General features: G+C 42.5%; 1 protein-coding gene across 1 annotated transcript in view; it reads right to left on the bottom strand.

Moving 5' to 3' along the window:
• The window catches only part of LOC116452403 (serine/threonine-protein kinase Sgk3), a 55,950-nt gene extending 47,397 nt beyond the window's left edge, over nucleotides 1-8,553 (bottom strand). Inside the window, exon 1 of the mRNA XM_032126880.1 lies at nucleotides 8,369-8,553. The gene's annotated coding sequence lies outside the window, so the exon portion shown is untranslated. The remainder of the gene's footprint in view (nucleotides 1-8,368) is intronic.
• Nucleotides 8,554-16,110: the final 7,557 nt, after the last annotated feature.

Genomic DNA, 16,110 nt, shown 5'->3' with positions numbered 1-16,110 from the left:
CATTTAATGAACTTTCTTTTCCCAAAGAAATGTCAAATTGTGCATGTCTGTGTGTGTCCCTGTCTAGATTCTGAGCTGCAAGGCTGTCCTCTGTTCCTTATGCTTTGCAGCTTCTGAAATATTCAGCCCCTTCAGATTCCTTGTCAAGGACTGTTTTGTTTCTTACTCTGTGCACATCACGCATCCAACATGGTTCCCTGAATAATTATCCAGGATTTGACTGGGCGGTTGATGATCAAACTTCTTTGAGGTCATTTCAAGTGATGCTCCTATGTAAAACAGTAAACTGATTTTTGCACGCATTGACAAGTTTGCAGTTTAATTTCTGAGCAAAACCCGTAAGTGTTATGAGATTCCTCCTTCTACCTCTATTTCAGTTCTTTGTAAATAAATACACATCGTATGTGTAAAACCCCACAAACAATCTAAACTAATGTCAACAAATACAATTAAAGCATTTGCACAGAAATTCGAAATACCTTTTAATACATGAGAGAAGCTACAGAAATCTGGTTTTACTCCCAGATAATTAAACAAGGGGGGAAATGGCTGAGGGCATAAAACATGAGAATATCTTAACTGAGGATCCGAGCCAGCTCGTGTTGCAGAGCTGTGTTTGCGAGACAGGCATTACTTACACGTTCTGCTGAAGTACTCCACAGATTTAACATTTTAAGGTGTTTATGAATTTCTGTGTGTCAATTCACATAAAATGTGCTTAAACACCCAGATGCTATGACCAAAACCAAATTAATCACAACTCTGAAGTTCATCTTAACTGATGAGGTTAAGCTTCTAGTTAAATTTACATTGCTGCCTTGGATGTGTAAATTAACATCCAAGCAGCAAAATTTACTTTTAATTGGCTTGGACCATAGATGAACTCTTTCCTTTTTAGTCTGCCTTCTGATTTTAATTGGGTGGAACGCTACTGTAAATATTTTCTTCTTTCTCACCCCTTCTTCCCAAGATTTTTTATAAACAAGTGAGGTATTGTTTAGCTGCTATGCTCTAGACCCCACACACCCCAAAGCAAAACAGAGAAAAAGTACGTGTCCAGATTGCTACAGTGCAGGTTTTTATACATTTTTTGATCACACACCAGAAAAACACTTGCCTTCCTCCAAACAAATTGATCAGTGCAACTTATAGTGCCTTCTTAGCTTTGCTTCTCATAATCTGTAAGGAGAGAAGAGTAGGCTTGGAAACTTTGGCAAAGGCACCTAAACAGACTTGCTCAGCAGTCTCCAAGCCTCTGGTCAACAGCTCTGTGCTGTTCAAAGCCGAAGTACAAGTGCATCACTGTTCTCTCATTTAAATGTAGAATAATTCTAGGATTCATGGCAATGCCAGCTTAAACTTAGCTCTAAAGAAACCCTTTGTTTTCAAATAAATCAGTGCCTCGTTTTAGATAATTCTATAAAGAATCCTATTCATCCACCACATAACCTATTAGTTAACATGAAAAGAGCACCAAAGAGGCAGCCAACCTTCAAAAAATTCTGAAGAAAAGTGAAGTTAAACCAATCTATCTGGCATATGCCTTTAGAGTTACATATAATGTGTGTGGGCACATACACAAGATGTAAAACGTCATTGGAAACAGCACAGTTCATTCTTGACACAAACAATTTACACCAAGAAACCTGAAAATTTTGTAGCACAGTGGCCACATTCTCTCACCAGAGCACAGTAATTGTCTGGTTTTCTGTTACTGCTGCAAGTGTCACATTATTTTCAAGAGACACAACTAAGGGACAGTTTTGGGGTTCCCTGACAGAGAAACCCCATCTGTTTTCTATCAGGGCTCTGAAAACCGAAGGATGGCAGGAAAGAGGTGTTAGTCCCAACAATTCCAAAGACAACAGATATTCTCTTATCAAAGGCTGATTTGGGAGGGTGAAATTTAGGTATTAAGATGCTGTTTAACCATTTCCATGCTAGTCTGAAAAATCCATGACCCCTCTTAAAGAGCAATTGATGAAAACAAGTTAGTTATTTACAAGATATTTATCAAGAGTACCAGGACATTAAATTAACAGCATTACATTTATTGCTTCAATGAAACAGGAGGGCCTAGTATTTGAAAAAAAAAAAAAAATATCAGGAGGCTAATTGGATGATTGGATTCCAGGCTATCAGCATCCACTATGACTCCAAATAACCCCCTTCTGCTTCCCTTCTTACCTCTCATAAAACATTACTACATATTCCTTAATGCTATATGCTCTTTTTATTTACCTTTTTATGAAAACATGGCTTCTTTCTTTTTTTTCCCCCCCCACTTTAATATATTCAAGATGCACCACTACTACTGCAGCGAGGAAGCAGAAGTCTCCTAGTTCTTTGATGCACTTGTCTTCAAGGCATTTGACAGTCTGGCTACTTTTGCCAGGTAGCTTTTATTTCTGAATTGTCCTAAGTTTTCTCTGTTTTGTAGTTTTTGGCAGCATTCCAAACTTGTAGACTTAATGCATCTTGCTTTTTCAAGGTATGGTTAAGTCCCATCCAAAGGGAGTACAGGAGTTATTTTCTTCTTTAATTACCTCCTGTCCCTCTTCTGTGCTCTTCCCAGCATTAAAGCAAAACACATACCATAAACTGGAAATTCCACCATGGTTGAGTAAAAGCATTCATTTTCTGAATGCTCAGTCCTTACTTATTTACTAAACTTAGTATAAAACATATTTTAGGGTTTGATAGTGATCCCAGTTCATAAATACCTAACACTAGGATTTACAAACAAAAAAAAAAGTCTAAACCTAAACTATTGCAATATAAACACACAGTAGTTCAGAATCATGCAGACCACGTACACTTGCATCCTAACACATGCATCCAACATTCCTCCACTTCAGCAGGAACTACACAGGGTATGGAAGAAGCCAAAACACAGAAGTCATGGGCTGCAGCACATTCTCTAGGTGAGCTGGAGGCAACTGGACTTACTTAGCCTTGAGAAGAGGAGGCTTGAGGGGCACCAAACAACAGCCTCCCAATGTCTTCGAGATGGTTACCAAGACAGACTGGCTGGTGCAGAGCAGTGCACTGCGAGAGAAGGAAAATCTCCACAAGGATAACTGACCACAGGGTGCTCAGGGGGGCTGTGGAGCCTCTGTCTTCGGGGGTTTTCAAAACCCAGGCAAACAAAGCCCTGCACAGCCCTGTCTGAATTGAGGGTGGGGAGTTAACTCAAGGTGGTGAGTTAACCCACCACGTTCCAAGGTTCCTTCTAACCAGAGTAACAGCATGATTTAAGATGTTTAGCCCTGAGCAGCACTTAACCCTTCAGCTTATCTTCCTTGCTGAATCCAGAAATGTCATCATAATGCAATATATTATACAACACCACAAGACAATAATCTTCACAAGTGCCCTTTTTCTCATTAAAATACCAATTTGAGCACACATTACTGGTGCAAAGCTCTGAAATAGCTATCAAGATAGCTCCTGAAAAATAAAACTGTGTTTCCAACTCATGCCTTGATTTAACAACAAAGTTACAAGGTCTCAATAAATGGCACACAGTTTGCATATATTTAGATATCAGATTTTGCATTCTATTTTATATTGATAAATAGTTGGGATTGACTTCAGTTGCATGGATCTTCGATAAACACTCAAATACGGGGTGTAACTCCGTGGGGCACAGCAAATCTATTCTGATGCACCTGCTGCATTAGCAACATTGAGTCCAGGATCAGAGGCAAAGCTTTCCTTGGCCTGATGTCTGTTCCAAACTATTTTGCAATTAACAATATAGTGAAGATCTTTTAAATAGTTCTTTTTTCTTGGTTATTTCACAACAGTGAACAAGAGATGGAGAAGTACCACTGACAGAAAACTAATCCCATGGGCTGGAAGAGACAGCAGCAGCAAAGCAGCATGATGGTGCCTCATAAGGTGATGGAAACATGTAGGTCCTGCTTCTCAGCAGAGGCAAAGGATCAGAAGCTAGTATCCCTTTGGTTTACTCCAAGAGAAGCATAACAGTCTGAAAGCTATGCAACTTCTGCACTGGCAGTATTTTGCAACAGTATTTGGCAAGGCACTCAGCACTAGCAGCTTGCCAGTTGCCCTCACAGTTTCAAACAAGGCTGCCAAGAAGTAAGATGTGACATCTCTTTGAATAAAGGAGCTGTGAAATAAATTTAGACATCAATCTTGCTTACCCACAATCCCCCAACCCCCAGGTGCTTTCCTGCCATAAACCACAGAAAGACTGTAGTTGCAAAGCAAAGCATTTCAAATATGAGGGAATAAGGAAGTTTCCTCTCCTCCTCAGATGATGCTCACAGGGTGTCTGAGAAACTGGAGTGAAAAGGTCATATGAAGATAAAACCTTACTTCTTCCTTTGCTAAAGAGTAGGGAGAAAGAATCCTAACACAGATAAGGGTGAGGGAATGGAGTTACAGGTCAGGACACAAACACACAAAACTGTGGCATGGAACACATAAAACACCACCTAAAAACCTGAATAATACAAAACTGGCAGGGTGACGCCTATTGCCATGCAGATACACTGTGTGAAAGTGGTGGCCCACGATGGAGATTCCTGCACTGGAAATGGGACTTTCTGGACGGAAACACTGGACACTTTCCCCACTTCAGCTTGCAGGCTTGAACTTCTAAACTGGAACTACAAACAGCTGTCACCACCCACTCCAGATCTCTGAGCCTGTTCTTCTCCTGGGCCCAGCTCTCTCCTAGAGAAATTAGTCAAGTGTTGATGCTCTCTTGAAACATAGAGGATGTCATGGAAATGCTCACCTCTGATAATCATCATGAGCAAGCAGCCACCAGCTCCCAGCCCTCCTCCCAGTAGGACACAAACTGCTGTGACCGAGTCAAGGTTCTGGTGCTCCCTCATGCCAGCCTCGGGCAACCTTCTGCATCTTCCACAAGACAGCCCAGGCTGAACACAAGGAGCGAAGTGTGCCCTTCTGCTCACCTCCTTCAGCCTATTCAACAGCTGCAGAGGTGAGAGAAGATGTGGGTTTGAACCCCTCGGGCACAGGGACCAGGAGCCCTGGTTTCAACTACCAGAACACAGTCTACTGCTTAGACAAACCCCGCCACCAGCAGCTCTCAGGGAAAGGTAAGTGCTGGCTCCTCTTCCCACAGCGTTCTCAAAAGGAAATACACAACCGCATTTCGAGACACAACCGATGCCGTCTGTGTGTGTTTACAACGTGCTTGCCAGGTGCCCTACTTTCTTCATCTCCTAAGGGCTTTGATGCTCAACTACAGCGGCTCTAGATAAGGCGCTTAAGAACTTTCTGCGCAAGGAGGGAGATCCAATATTTTTGAGACACTTTCAGAGTCAGGCAGACTCAGTGTTAGGTGGTTTGGAAGACTTGGGGGAATAAATTCTGTTTGAGAATTAGGAATGCAAGCAGGAACCTGATTAACATATTTTAAAATGTTCTTACAGCATGCGGAAGCCCTTCGGTTCTACTTTGGAAAGTGTGTTTGCTTTGTAGGACATTTTAGCATATGGATACTACTTAAACTAGAACAAAATGAACCCTTCAATTCAAATACTCATAGAGCTAACTTCAAATAAAAACAACATATTGCTTTACTATGTCTCAGTCTATATATGTACATACATTATTTACAGTAGTTTCTAGTTCCTTGGTCTATGGAAAAAAAAATCATAGCAGAATAAGTTTCAATGACTTACGGATGTCCAAAAATGAAGTCATAAAACCAACCAATAGTGACTTTCCTTTTGGGAAGCACCCATTCCCTCAAAATAATGTTCTTCTAAATGACAACTTAGGCAGCCAAAACAAAAAAATAATTTGGAACTGCAAATATGTGTCATCTGAGCTCTATTTCCAAGCAGAAATGCAGGGCATTTGCGTATAAAATGGCTTGTAGCCATGGGACAAAAAAGCCCTAGTTACTTGCATGAAAATTATAAAACTGAAACCATCTGGAAAATGATCTGGGATATAGAGAGGATAACCCAGGAGAGAACCGATTCGTGGATGTGGCCGAAGGATCACAGCTTATTAGAAGCTTATCCTGTATGGATGGGATGGAAAATAAGATTTGACATACCCTCTTATACAGTGATGATTAACATGAACCTGCAATTAGCATGCATGGCATTTTAGATTGACAGATGATTTCCATCATAAATGCTAGATCCCAAGAGAAACAAGAGATGCTTTGCATCTAGTTTTATTTGCTAATACCCGGGTCATTTTATTTAATATACTTTATTTTTGGGCCTCAGCATACCCTACTGAAATATTTTGTTGCTGGGTCAAGTCAGCTTTGGAGGCTTGCAGCTATTCCAGCTAGCTAGGCTGAAGCAATTCTGCATATTAAAAACCACCAATCACTATTTTAAACACATGCCATTACAGTCAAATTATCCACCTACTTGTGGATTGACTTTAATAAAGTCAAAAAATGAACAGAGCAGTGATTTTAAAGCGCACACATCTTAAAATTTGAACTACTAGCTCCCTGCAATACATTATTTTATAAGCAGAGTGGACGAGGAACTGCCCAACTACTGTCCCCCCATAAGTCCTTTGAAGACTTCTGTTCAATGAGACTTGAACATCCAGCTTTGTCAGGCTTCTTAGAAAGATACCTGTCCTTTGAGAATGAGAATGTACACAGTGATAATAAAAAGCAACAACTCCTATGGGTTATTGATTATCAGGATGAAGATCCCCTCAGAACAACATAACCAGTGAATTACAAGTCTTGCAGCACTCTGGATGCAGCCCATGTATTCACCAGCCCGCATAACTTTCCTTTCCCTTAGGAAATGTTTAATCCTCTTTGAAGATTACAATAGATACTGAATTTATTAGATTAGCATGAAAGAAATTAAATACAAGGGCTGTCAACATCTATTTTGAATATCCAGTATAAATGTCAATGCTATTTCAATGCTTAGAGCACATAATAAAGAGGCTGTAGCACTTACTGAGAGGAATACAGAGATCACTAACTGTTTTTTTGCTGCCAACTAGTGCACATTTCTGCTCTTCATACAATCTCAAAAATTAAGGGAAAGAGCCTGACAGAATTCAGATTTAAAAAAAGGCTTTGAAGGAGCATGTAAGTCTCACAAGGGGAAGCCAAGGAGCTCTGACCAATGCTCACAAAAGCACTGAGGCAGACATCCTGCAAATAAAAAAGTCATGCAGGTGAATGTTATGGGATACTCCTTCAAGCTCGACCAGTTCTCTCCTTAATTCAAATCCTTTAAGTCTGCGTCAGAATTTTACCTTCCCATAAAAGATCTGTGCAGGAAGCACCAATACTTTGCGACTTCTGCACAGGAGAAGAAAGCATTATTTTAATTCTCTCTCTGTCTCCAACCTTCTCTCATGACGAAGATGTTTAAACCAGTGAAGAAGCAATTCCAGCCCTTGCCTCTCTGGCACAGAGACCACCAGAAAGAGGGACTGCAGATCCAAACCGCATTCACTGCTTTTCCTCTGAAAAGCACAAAGCAAAGCAAACCAGGGTCTCCTCATCCTGCTGGGGCAGAGGAAAAGGACTCTCTGGAAAAGGGCTCTTTCACCTGCTCTAAATGTAAACGCCCAGCCATTCTTTACCTCTTCAATGTCTGATTCCAGCATAACTTTACTGTCTTTATGGAATTAAGTAGTGGAACTGAAATAGAGTTTGGTGGTGTCCGTAATTGCAACCCAGAAATCAAACCCTCCCATACCGAAACAGCCGTGCAAAATAAAGCATAGTATGTAAAACTACATATACTCGCAGTAATCCATAAAAACATTAGGGCAAGAGTACTAGCAGGAGGCAGTAGCACTGCTGGAGAAGGGTGGGAATAAAAAAAATAAAATAAAATAAAAAAAGTATATGTATATATACAGAAGAGAGGAGAATGTGAAACACCAAATGACTTTAAAACTTCTTTGCAAATATAATATCTAAAATTATAGCGGCGGGGACGGGGGTGGGGGGGGAGCAGAAGTTTCTCCATGTTTGTTTGTTTATTCGCCTGCGAGCACTTTGCCCCCTGTCCACGAGGGGATCCCTGCCGCTGGAGCCGCACGTCCGCGCGGAGCAGCGCTTTCCTGCGGGAACACTCTCAGCCGCCCCGGCCCCCTCCGTAGGAGCCCGGCGAGGCCCGCACCGAGCACGCTCCACGGGAACGCCGGCGGTGCAGGCAAAGCACGCAGGCGTTTTCGGGCTGCAACAAAAGGGAAGCGAAACGTCCCTGAGTCCCGTGTCCCCGAGTGAGTCCCGTGTCCCCGAGTGAGTCCCGTGTCCCCGCGGCCGCTGAACCTCCGCGGCTCCGGACGGCCCCGCTCTACCACGGCCGTGGGAAGGGGTACGACCCCTGGACGGCTGCACCCCGTGTACCTGCCTCCCTCCGTCCCTCCGCCGGCCGGGGCTGCCCGTCCGTCCGTCCGCTCGCCCGCCCGCTCGAGTTGCCGCTTCCTCCTCCCTGCCGCGTCAGCCGCGCTCCTCCCGCCGCGGCCGCGGGATGACGGGCTCCCCTCGCGGGGCTGCGCCCACCCCGGGGCGGCCACGGGCCACCGCCGCTCCCCGCCAGCGCAGGCGGGGCCGCTGTCGCTGTCGGTGCCGCTGTCGGTGCCGCCTCTGCCGCCGGCCCGCCCCGAGCAGCGCCCCCCGGGCGGCGGCAGCCGCGGGGTCAGGCGGGGACGCGCAGCCGGCCCTGCTCCCGCCCGGGGCCCCGCGGCTGCAGCTGCCCGAGGGACCTGCAGAGCCTGCGGCTGCCGGCTAGCGCGGGATGTGCGATCCAGGGACGGATTACGGCGATCCTCCCCCTAAACCGGCGGATAATCCAGGGCGACGCCGTCATCCCCACATGCAGCACGCAGCGGGCGCGCAGGCTGCGCCTCGGGAGCGGGTTCCCAGAGCTGACGGTGCTGCCAGGGCGCTGGCGGGGACCGTGCCCCATCGAGTCCGCTCCTTCCGCTGCAGAGCTGTCACACCCTGGCACAGAAGGCGACGATGGTTTTCGATGCCGATATTTTATCCACTTGGGCAACAGAAGTATATCAATAGGGCTGGATGGAGGAGAGGGACATCGGAGACATCAGCTAGGGTACAGAAGCATCCTCCCCACTCTGTCCTGCAGGCATTATTTTGCCTTTTTTTCGATAATCACCTTCAGTGCTCACTTCTCACAGCAGGATGTGGTAAAAATAGTTATCAGTTTGTTTCAAGCAACATTTGTTATCTCTCTTTTGGCTGCTTTTCTATGCTTCCTGGCATACTTTCTTCTCCACAAACTACCACAGGATGCAGCACAGCAAAACTCACCTCACCCTTAATTTGTGCAATCCTGCCTCAAAGCACTTCTGTCTATAAGATTCATGGTTCTGGGTATGGCCTACTGAGGTCCCCAGGTGGCACAACTTAGGAGATAGTACCAGCTTGGAGGCTTCACAAAGGAAGGCCTCAGAGAGAGGATGTGAGATGAGAGAGATTGTTCCAAGCACAGTCAGGGCATAGGTGAATTTTTTGAGTGGTAATAAAAGGAAGGGAAGAGACTCCTAAGGACAGCAACAGCTCTTGCATCCTGAGATGCTGGAAAGAAAACAGAGACTATAGTATGGGCAAAAGTGAATCTCAGAGAATGAGCTCAATATGATGGTCTGGTATAGTTAATCTGTTGTCATAGTACATCTTAAAACAATGATCCCTAAATTACCATGTCCCCTCAATATAGTTTGGATAGTTCCATCCTTCCCAGCTTTCAATTAAGCAAAGGAGTGAGATGAAAAAGTAAATCTAAAAGCCACATCTTTGAGGAAAGGTAGGTATAAGCAATTCTTGCCAGGATGGTTGTGTTTTCATGCAAACTTCCTCTCTTCATTCAGGGATTTTGCTAACATATTTTTAGTAGGAACACTCTTTTAATCTATCATTATGCCTAGTCACTTGACTGCACCTAAAATTCACTTCTAGTCTTCATCTTTTCTTCAGCCTACCACCACTCACTGGAATTGTACAGTCAAGCTGCTACAGCAATTGCTGTTGTGTCAAACATTTCTTTCTGACAGCTTCTTTAAAACTGTGCTGATAGTTCAAAACATGAACTCAGAAAATCACCAGATTATTTATATCATTTGAAATAGAACGTTGAAGTACATTTAAATATCATGGGAACTACTGACCTGTAAACCTCATCTCTTTGCCTGGGAAGATCATGGAACAGATCCTCCTAGAAATTATGCTATGTCGTATGGAGGATAGGGAGGTGATTCAGGACAGCCAACATGGCTTCACCAAGGGCAAGTCCTGCCTGACCAATCCAGTGGCAATATACAGTGGAGTGACTACAGCAGTGGACAAGGGAAGAGCTACACAGATGTCATTTGCCTGGACTTCTGTAAGGCCTTTGATACAGCCCCAACAACATCCTTTTCTCTAAACTGGAGAGATACAAATTTCATACGTGGACTATCTATTGGATGAGAAATTGGTTGGATGATTGCATCCAGACGGTAGTGGTAAATGGCTCAATGTCCAGGTAAAGATCAGGGACAAATGATGTCCCTCAGGTATCCATACTGGGACCAATGCTCTTCAATGTCTTCACCAATGACATATACAAAAAGGATCGAGTGCACTCTCAGTAAATTTGCAGATGACACCAAGCCAAGTGGTGCTGTTGACAGGCCTGAAGGACAGGATGCCATTCAGAGGGACCTGGACATGCTCCAGAAGTGGGCCCATGGGAACCTCATGAGGTTCTGCAAGGCCAAGTGCAAGAAACTATACCTGGGGCAACCCCTGGTATCAATACAAGTTGGGGGATGAATGGATAGAGAACAGACATGTGGAGAAGGACTTGGGGTGGATGAAAAGCTGGATGTGACCTGGCAATATGTTCTTGTGGTTCAGAAATCTGACTGTATACTGGGCTTCATCAAAAGCAGTGTGGCCAGCAGGCTGAGGGAGGGGATTCTGCTCCCTTCCTTGGTGTGATGAGACCCCACCTGAAGTGCTGCATCCAGCTCTGGGGTCCCCAACACAGGAAAGACATGGACCTGTTGGAACAAGTCTTTGTCCAGACAAAGTAGGTCCATGAAGGTGCTCAGAGGGCTGGAGCACCTCTCCTATGAAGACAGGCTGAGAGCTGGGGTTGTTCAACCTGGAGAAGAGAAGGCTCCAGGGAGACCTTATAGCACCTTTCAGTACCTAAAGGGGACCTACGAGGGAGCTGAAGAGGGACTTCTTACAAGGGCATGCAGTGATAGGACAGGGGATAATGGCCTTAAATAGACAGAGGGTAGGTTTAGATATAAGGAAGAGAAATTTTACAGTGCAGGTGGTGAAACACTGGAACAGGCTGCCTATGAGTGGTAGATTCTCCATGCATAGAAACATTCAAGTTCAGGTTGGATGGGGATTTAAGCAATCTGACTGGGCTGAAGATGTCCCTGCTCATTGCAGGTGGGTTGGACTACATGGCCCTTAGAGGTCCCTTCCAACCTGAACAACGATTCTGTGTTTTTGTGAACATCGTAACCTTGTTTCTCATAAGGCTTGCATATGTTCAACATTATGTACACGTGGGTGTCCTTGATCCATCTTGCATGTATAATTATTTAGAATACAGTCAGAGAGAAAACTATTTTCAGGACAACTTCCAAAAGGCAAATCTCCAGACCAAAAGGTTATGCAGTTTGACCCATTGAAGAGACCCACCCCTGTTACGCAGAAGTAATGCTAAAAAGTGATGAGTGATTCTTGCTATATTATTACTTGGGAGAAAGGGTTTGATTAACACAACTAAACATTTCCTGTAAGGCCTAGATTTTCAGGAATTAATCTGTCAGTATTAGAACCCTATTTCTGCATTGGATTAAATTAGTAGAGACAGGACTGAATAATAGATCTAACCATTCCCTCCCAAAGAGCATGAATGAGAAAAAAGTCTTGAAAGGTCTTCTCCCATATCAGGACAAAACTAAAAATAGAACAAAAAATGTTCTTTCCCCTCCCTAGGAAGGAAAAATCTGTTTAACCCCAAAGTAACCTACAACCTGATGTATCATCTCAACATACTTGAGCTTCTTAAACACTGGATAAAGTGCCTACAAAATTCCTATTTCCAAAGCTCTAACCAGGTATACTTGTAATGTTTATTTCTTATCAGAAATTAAAAACTGTAAAAAGCATCCATCTTAAGTGAAATATACCTTAGTTAACTAACAATAACAAGCAACTCTTTCTAGAGTTTTCCTGCCACTTAACACAGAGATTGCACAAAGGAACACAAAAGGTCAGCTGCAAACAGTATATTTTATCAGCTGAGGAGTCTGAAGCACTGTAAGTCTCTTCTAGTCCATTTTGTATATGTGTGTGCAAAAACACTACAAATCCTTCTTTGACCTGATATAACTCATTTTTTCCTGCTTCACATACATTTTGGCACAAATTAGGCAGCTTGAGAAAGACATGGTCCTCTTGCAGGTGATGGGTTGCCACACTGACAGACTGGGGGAAAGTTTCCAGTCTAGACCACAACGTGCAGATGCAACCCTGGCCCTGCCATGGCTTTGCCGTGGTGGTGGAGTTCCTGAGCAGCTACAAGTTCATGCTCTTTCCAAGTTTATTTCTCTCCACCAAAGACTCTTCTGTTGCTAGTCAGGCTATTGCACTCCTGTACAGACACAGCAGAAAACCTAAATATCAAAGAGAATCTTAACCACCTCCACTTCAATGTAAGCAGAGTTCATCTGCGGTAAAAGCCTCTTAAAAAAAAAAAAAAAAAGAATAAATTACTTGGCACTACAGTCAACCTTTTCTTCCATCTCAGTTTTCCTATAAGAATGGCACATTTTCCTCTTGCTCTGGTATTCCGTGGCGAGGACAAAAGTACATCCTCAATGTCCCTAAAGCTATGTCCTGCATACTAGGAAGCACTAAACTTAGAAAATCTTTAAAAGGTCAGTCTCAGGCCGGCTGCTGAGCAAACAAAGTTAATAGATGAGTTAATAGATGTGCCTCATTTGCTCCTTCATGTCTGCTCCATTGTTTGTTTTCTTCTCTTATGCATATCCTTCCAGACAGGTTGATTTGTTTAACTACACGCAGGTCAATGTGCGAACAGCACATCTAAAAGCACCAGCAACACAGAAAGAGAAAACAGAAAAAACAGATGATGATGATGGCATTCTGCTTTTAAAGCATAACAAAACTCCCGTCAATATCAACAGTCTGGTGCACAGACTGAGGTCAGAGTAAACCCTTTGTGCACTGTGTAGTTGTGGAGATGATGCATTCTCATCTTACTATAAGAGGCCAAACAAAGGGGAGAAACATCTTTTGTGAGGTCACCATGACTTGTGCCTTCTTGCTATACTTCCATTCTCTCTGTTGCTTCACCGATTTGCATATCTCCGCCTTTCTTCCCTTTGCACTTCTTTCCCCATAGCAACTCTGCCTTCATGCATCCTACTTCTGCCTCCTCCCACGTGAAGAAGCCACGTAATAGCACGGGCTGAACTTCAGAGGGGAAATTGCAAAGACAAATGGTTAGCTGATGTAGACTTGTAGCAAGCTCTCTAGCACTATAGGCTATGAGCCAAAGTAGGGATGAAAGAAATAGAGATAGACTAAGGGTAAGTGGAATAAAAGAAGTTTAAAAAGTTTTAAAGTAGAGAGCAGAAAGTTATATAAGGTGACCTGTTACCTAGGCTTGTCTGTTCAGCAGACCTGACAGTACATGCTCAGGCTAGTTAGGTCCCCCACAACCACATACTAATCAGGAAATAAATCAATGATTACGTATCATGAGAAAGGCTTGTTGTGACATGGATTCATCTGCCACTGAATCCATGTTCATGAAGAGGTTCCTATCTTCAAGCACATAAATTCCCATTTTTTCAGAGCAGGTTCCCAGAGGAATGATAAAGTTCATCTTCAGGAGGCTACCTAACAGTTCATATTTCTAATTAGCATAGAGATTTACAAGACACAAGTATTGAAAATGCTTTCCTCAAATAAGGTAGCATAACACACATTTTATTCAACATTTGAAACATGGACTACAGCAATTAAGATGAACACTTAACACAAATGTTAAATAAAAAGAAACTTAAATGCTTTATTTCATTCCTGGAACTTAGTTACCAAATTACATTTGGGGATCCCTACCTCTTGTTGTGCCTTCAAGGAAAGATCATCCTCTCCAAAGCATTGCCATTAGGCTTTTACATCAACACCCAAGTCACAACAGGTGCAGAGGAGTAGAGGTCACTCTTCTCATAGCCACCACTTTAAGTTGGTTATATTTCCTGCACTGTTGCATGCTTTGAGTTTCATACTTTAGTTTGTACTTATCAGTGTCATGAGTAAATCTAGATCGGATTTTTGCAGAATTGGAGTTCATGGACAGATATTCAGATGAGTGTAAATAGAGACGTGTTTCCTTAGTTGTTATAAAATAATAGACATTTGCTGTTTGATCCTGAGACATGATGAGCACTGGTGGACAATGTTGCCGAGTTTGTGGATGATATTTCAGGACATGTAAGCACTGTTGCTTTGCCCCTAACTAGGAGCAGCTTTCAAGTGAATAAGTACAGTTCTTTCCCTGGAATGGTGAGAGGTACACACTTAAGCATCATATCCGTTGTCTAGGTAGGTAGAAACCACACTTTATTTTCTTTCCCTTCTTCCAAAGCCAAAATTTGTTATTCCTCAATCATATTCTCTTACTCAATTGTTGTGACATATTGTGTTGCTATTTAATGCTGTAGTGTGTTCTCTGTAAAGTTCAAAGTTAATTACAGCAGAAGGTTCACTGCCCTTCTGCTTTTGTTACTGAATGCACTGTAAGACTCATCCCATTCACACCACAAGCCTGTTAAATTTTTGCATACAAAGCAGAGCCCATGTTTTGCATTCAGGATCCCTGCTGCTGTGAGCTATTTGAACATTTGAAACATCAGTGACGTTGGCTACAGCATTTAAAAGTCAACCTCTGCAAGTGCAATTAACTAAAATAATGCAAGACAGTATAGTCTTCAAATCTGTAATAAGCTCTTTACAAATTATTTTTAAATTTAAAATGGTTTTTAAAGTTGAAACATTTTATTTTAAATATATTAAATAACCATTCTCAAACATTCAGCCAAGAATTATAAGCTATTCGTCTACAAAAAGACAAGAAAAAAGGGCAGTATGATATGTATTGCCAGGGTGAAACATAATTCTTATATCAAGATACCTCCAAACAGAAATCCAAAGAATAAAACAAACAAAATATGAGAGGACATATAGTCATCTTACTCAATGCAAACTGTAATAGTTAAGCAGATGATAAATTAGAGACCCTAAGTGAAGCCCTAAGTCTACTTTTGCTTCTTAACATAGTTGTATAAAAGAGAATTGGGATTAAATCTTAGTGGTATGGGGGAAAAAAAAGTGTCATGTGATACAACATTGCAAGTTTCCAAGAAGATGAAATTGAATTAATTTACCAAAGTTTCAGTGCAAGAAAATATCCCACTGAGAAAACAGATTTATTTAATGAAGTGGTTTTTTGTTTCTTCTCCCTTCTCTTTTCTGTCCCAGCTGTGGTTACCATTTTGGGGAACAAGAAAGTCCCTGCCTCATATGTTTCCCATGAGTTATCAGGAAGTAGCTTTCACAGATATAAAACCTACCACAAATTCATGGAGATGTTTTTATCTGTATTAATATCGGAGTTAGGGTCTAAAACCTTTAACAGGAAAGAGTAAGCCCTTTGAGTGGGCAAGATTACAAGACTGTAAGGAAGCTGTAATCCATTTCTAAGTGAAGTGGAGGGGTTACTAAAATTTGTGTATGTGAATTCTTTTATATATGTGTCAGCTGGAAGTGTTGTTACTTAATGCTCACTCATCACTAACAGGCACTCTCTCCAGCTCTGCTGATAGTGAGAGTATAACTTAAAAATGAAATAAAATTTTTGTTTCCCCTCAGTTTTGTTGTTCTGATTTCTCATTTTTACTGTCTTCTGTTCTATGAACTTTTCTGTCCTGTAATGCAATACAAATGCGACCAGATGAAAGAAATGGATGACATCTCTACTGTAGGGCAAAATGGGAAAGAACTGAATAACTCATCTTCTTTTTTTT

The sequence above is a fragment of the Corvus moneduloides genome, chromosome 1 (genome assembly GCF_009650955.1).
Source record: "Corvus moneduloides isolate bCorMon1 chromosome 1, bCorMon1.pri, whole genome shotgun sequence".
Lineage (NCBI taxonomy): Eukaryota > Metazoa > Chordata > Aves > Passeriformes > Corvidae > Corvus > Corvus moneduloides.
This window is presented reverse-complemented; position numbering and strand designations above follow the sequence as displayed.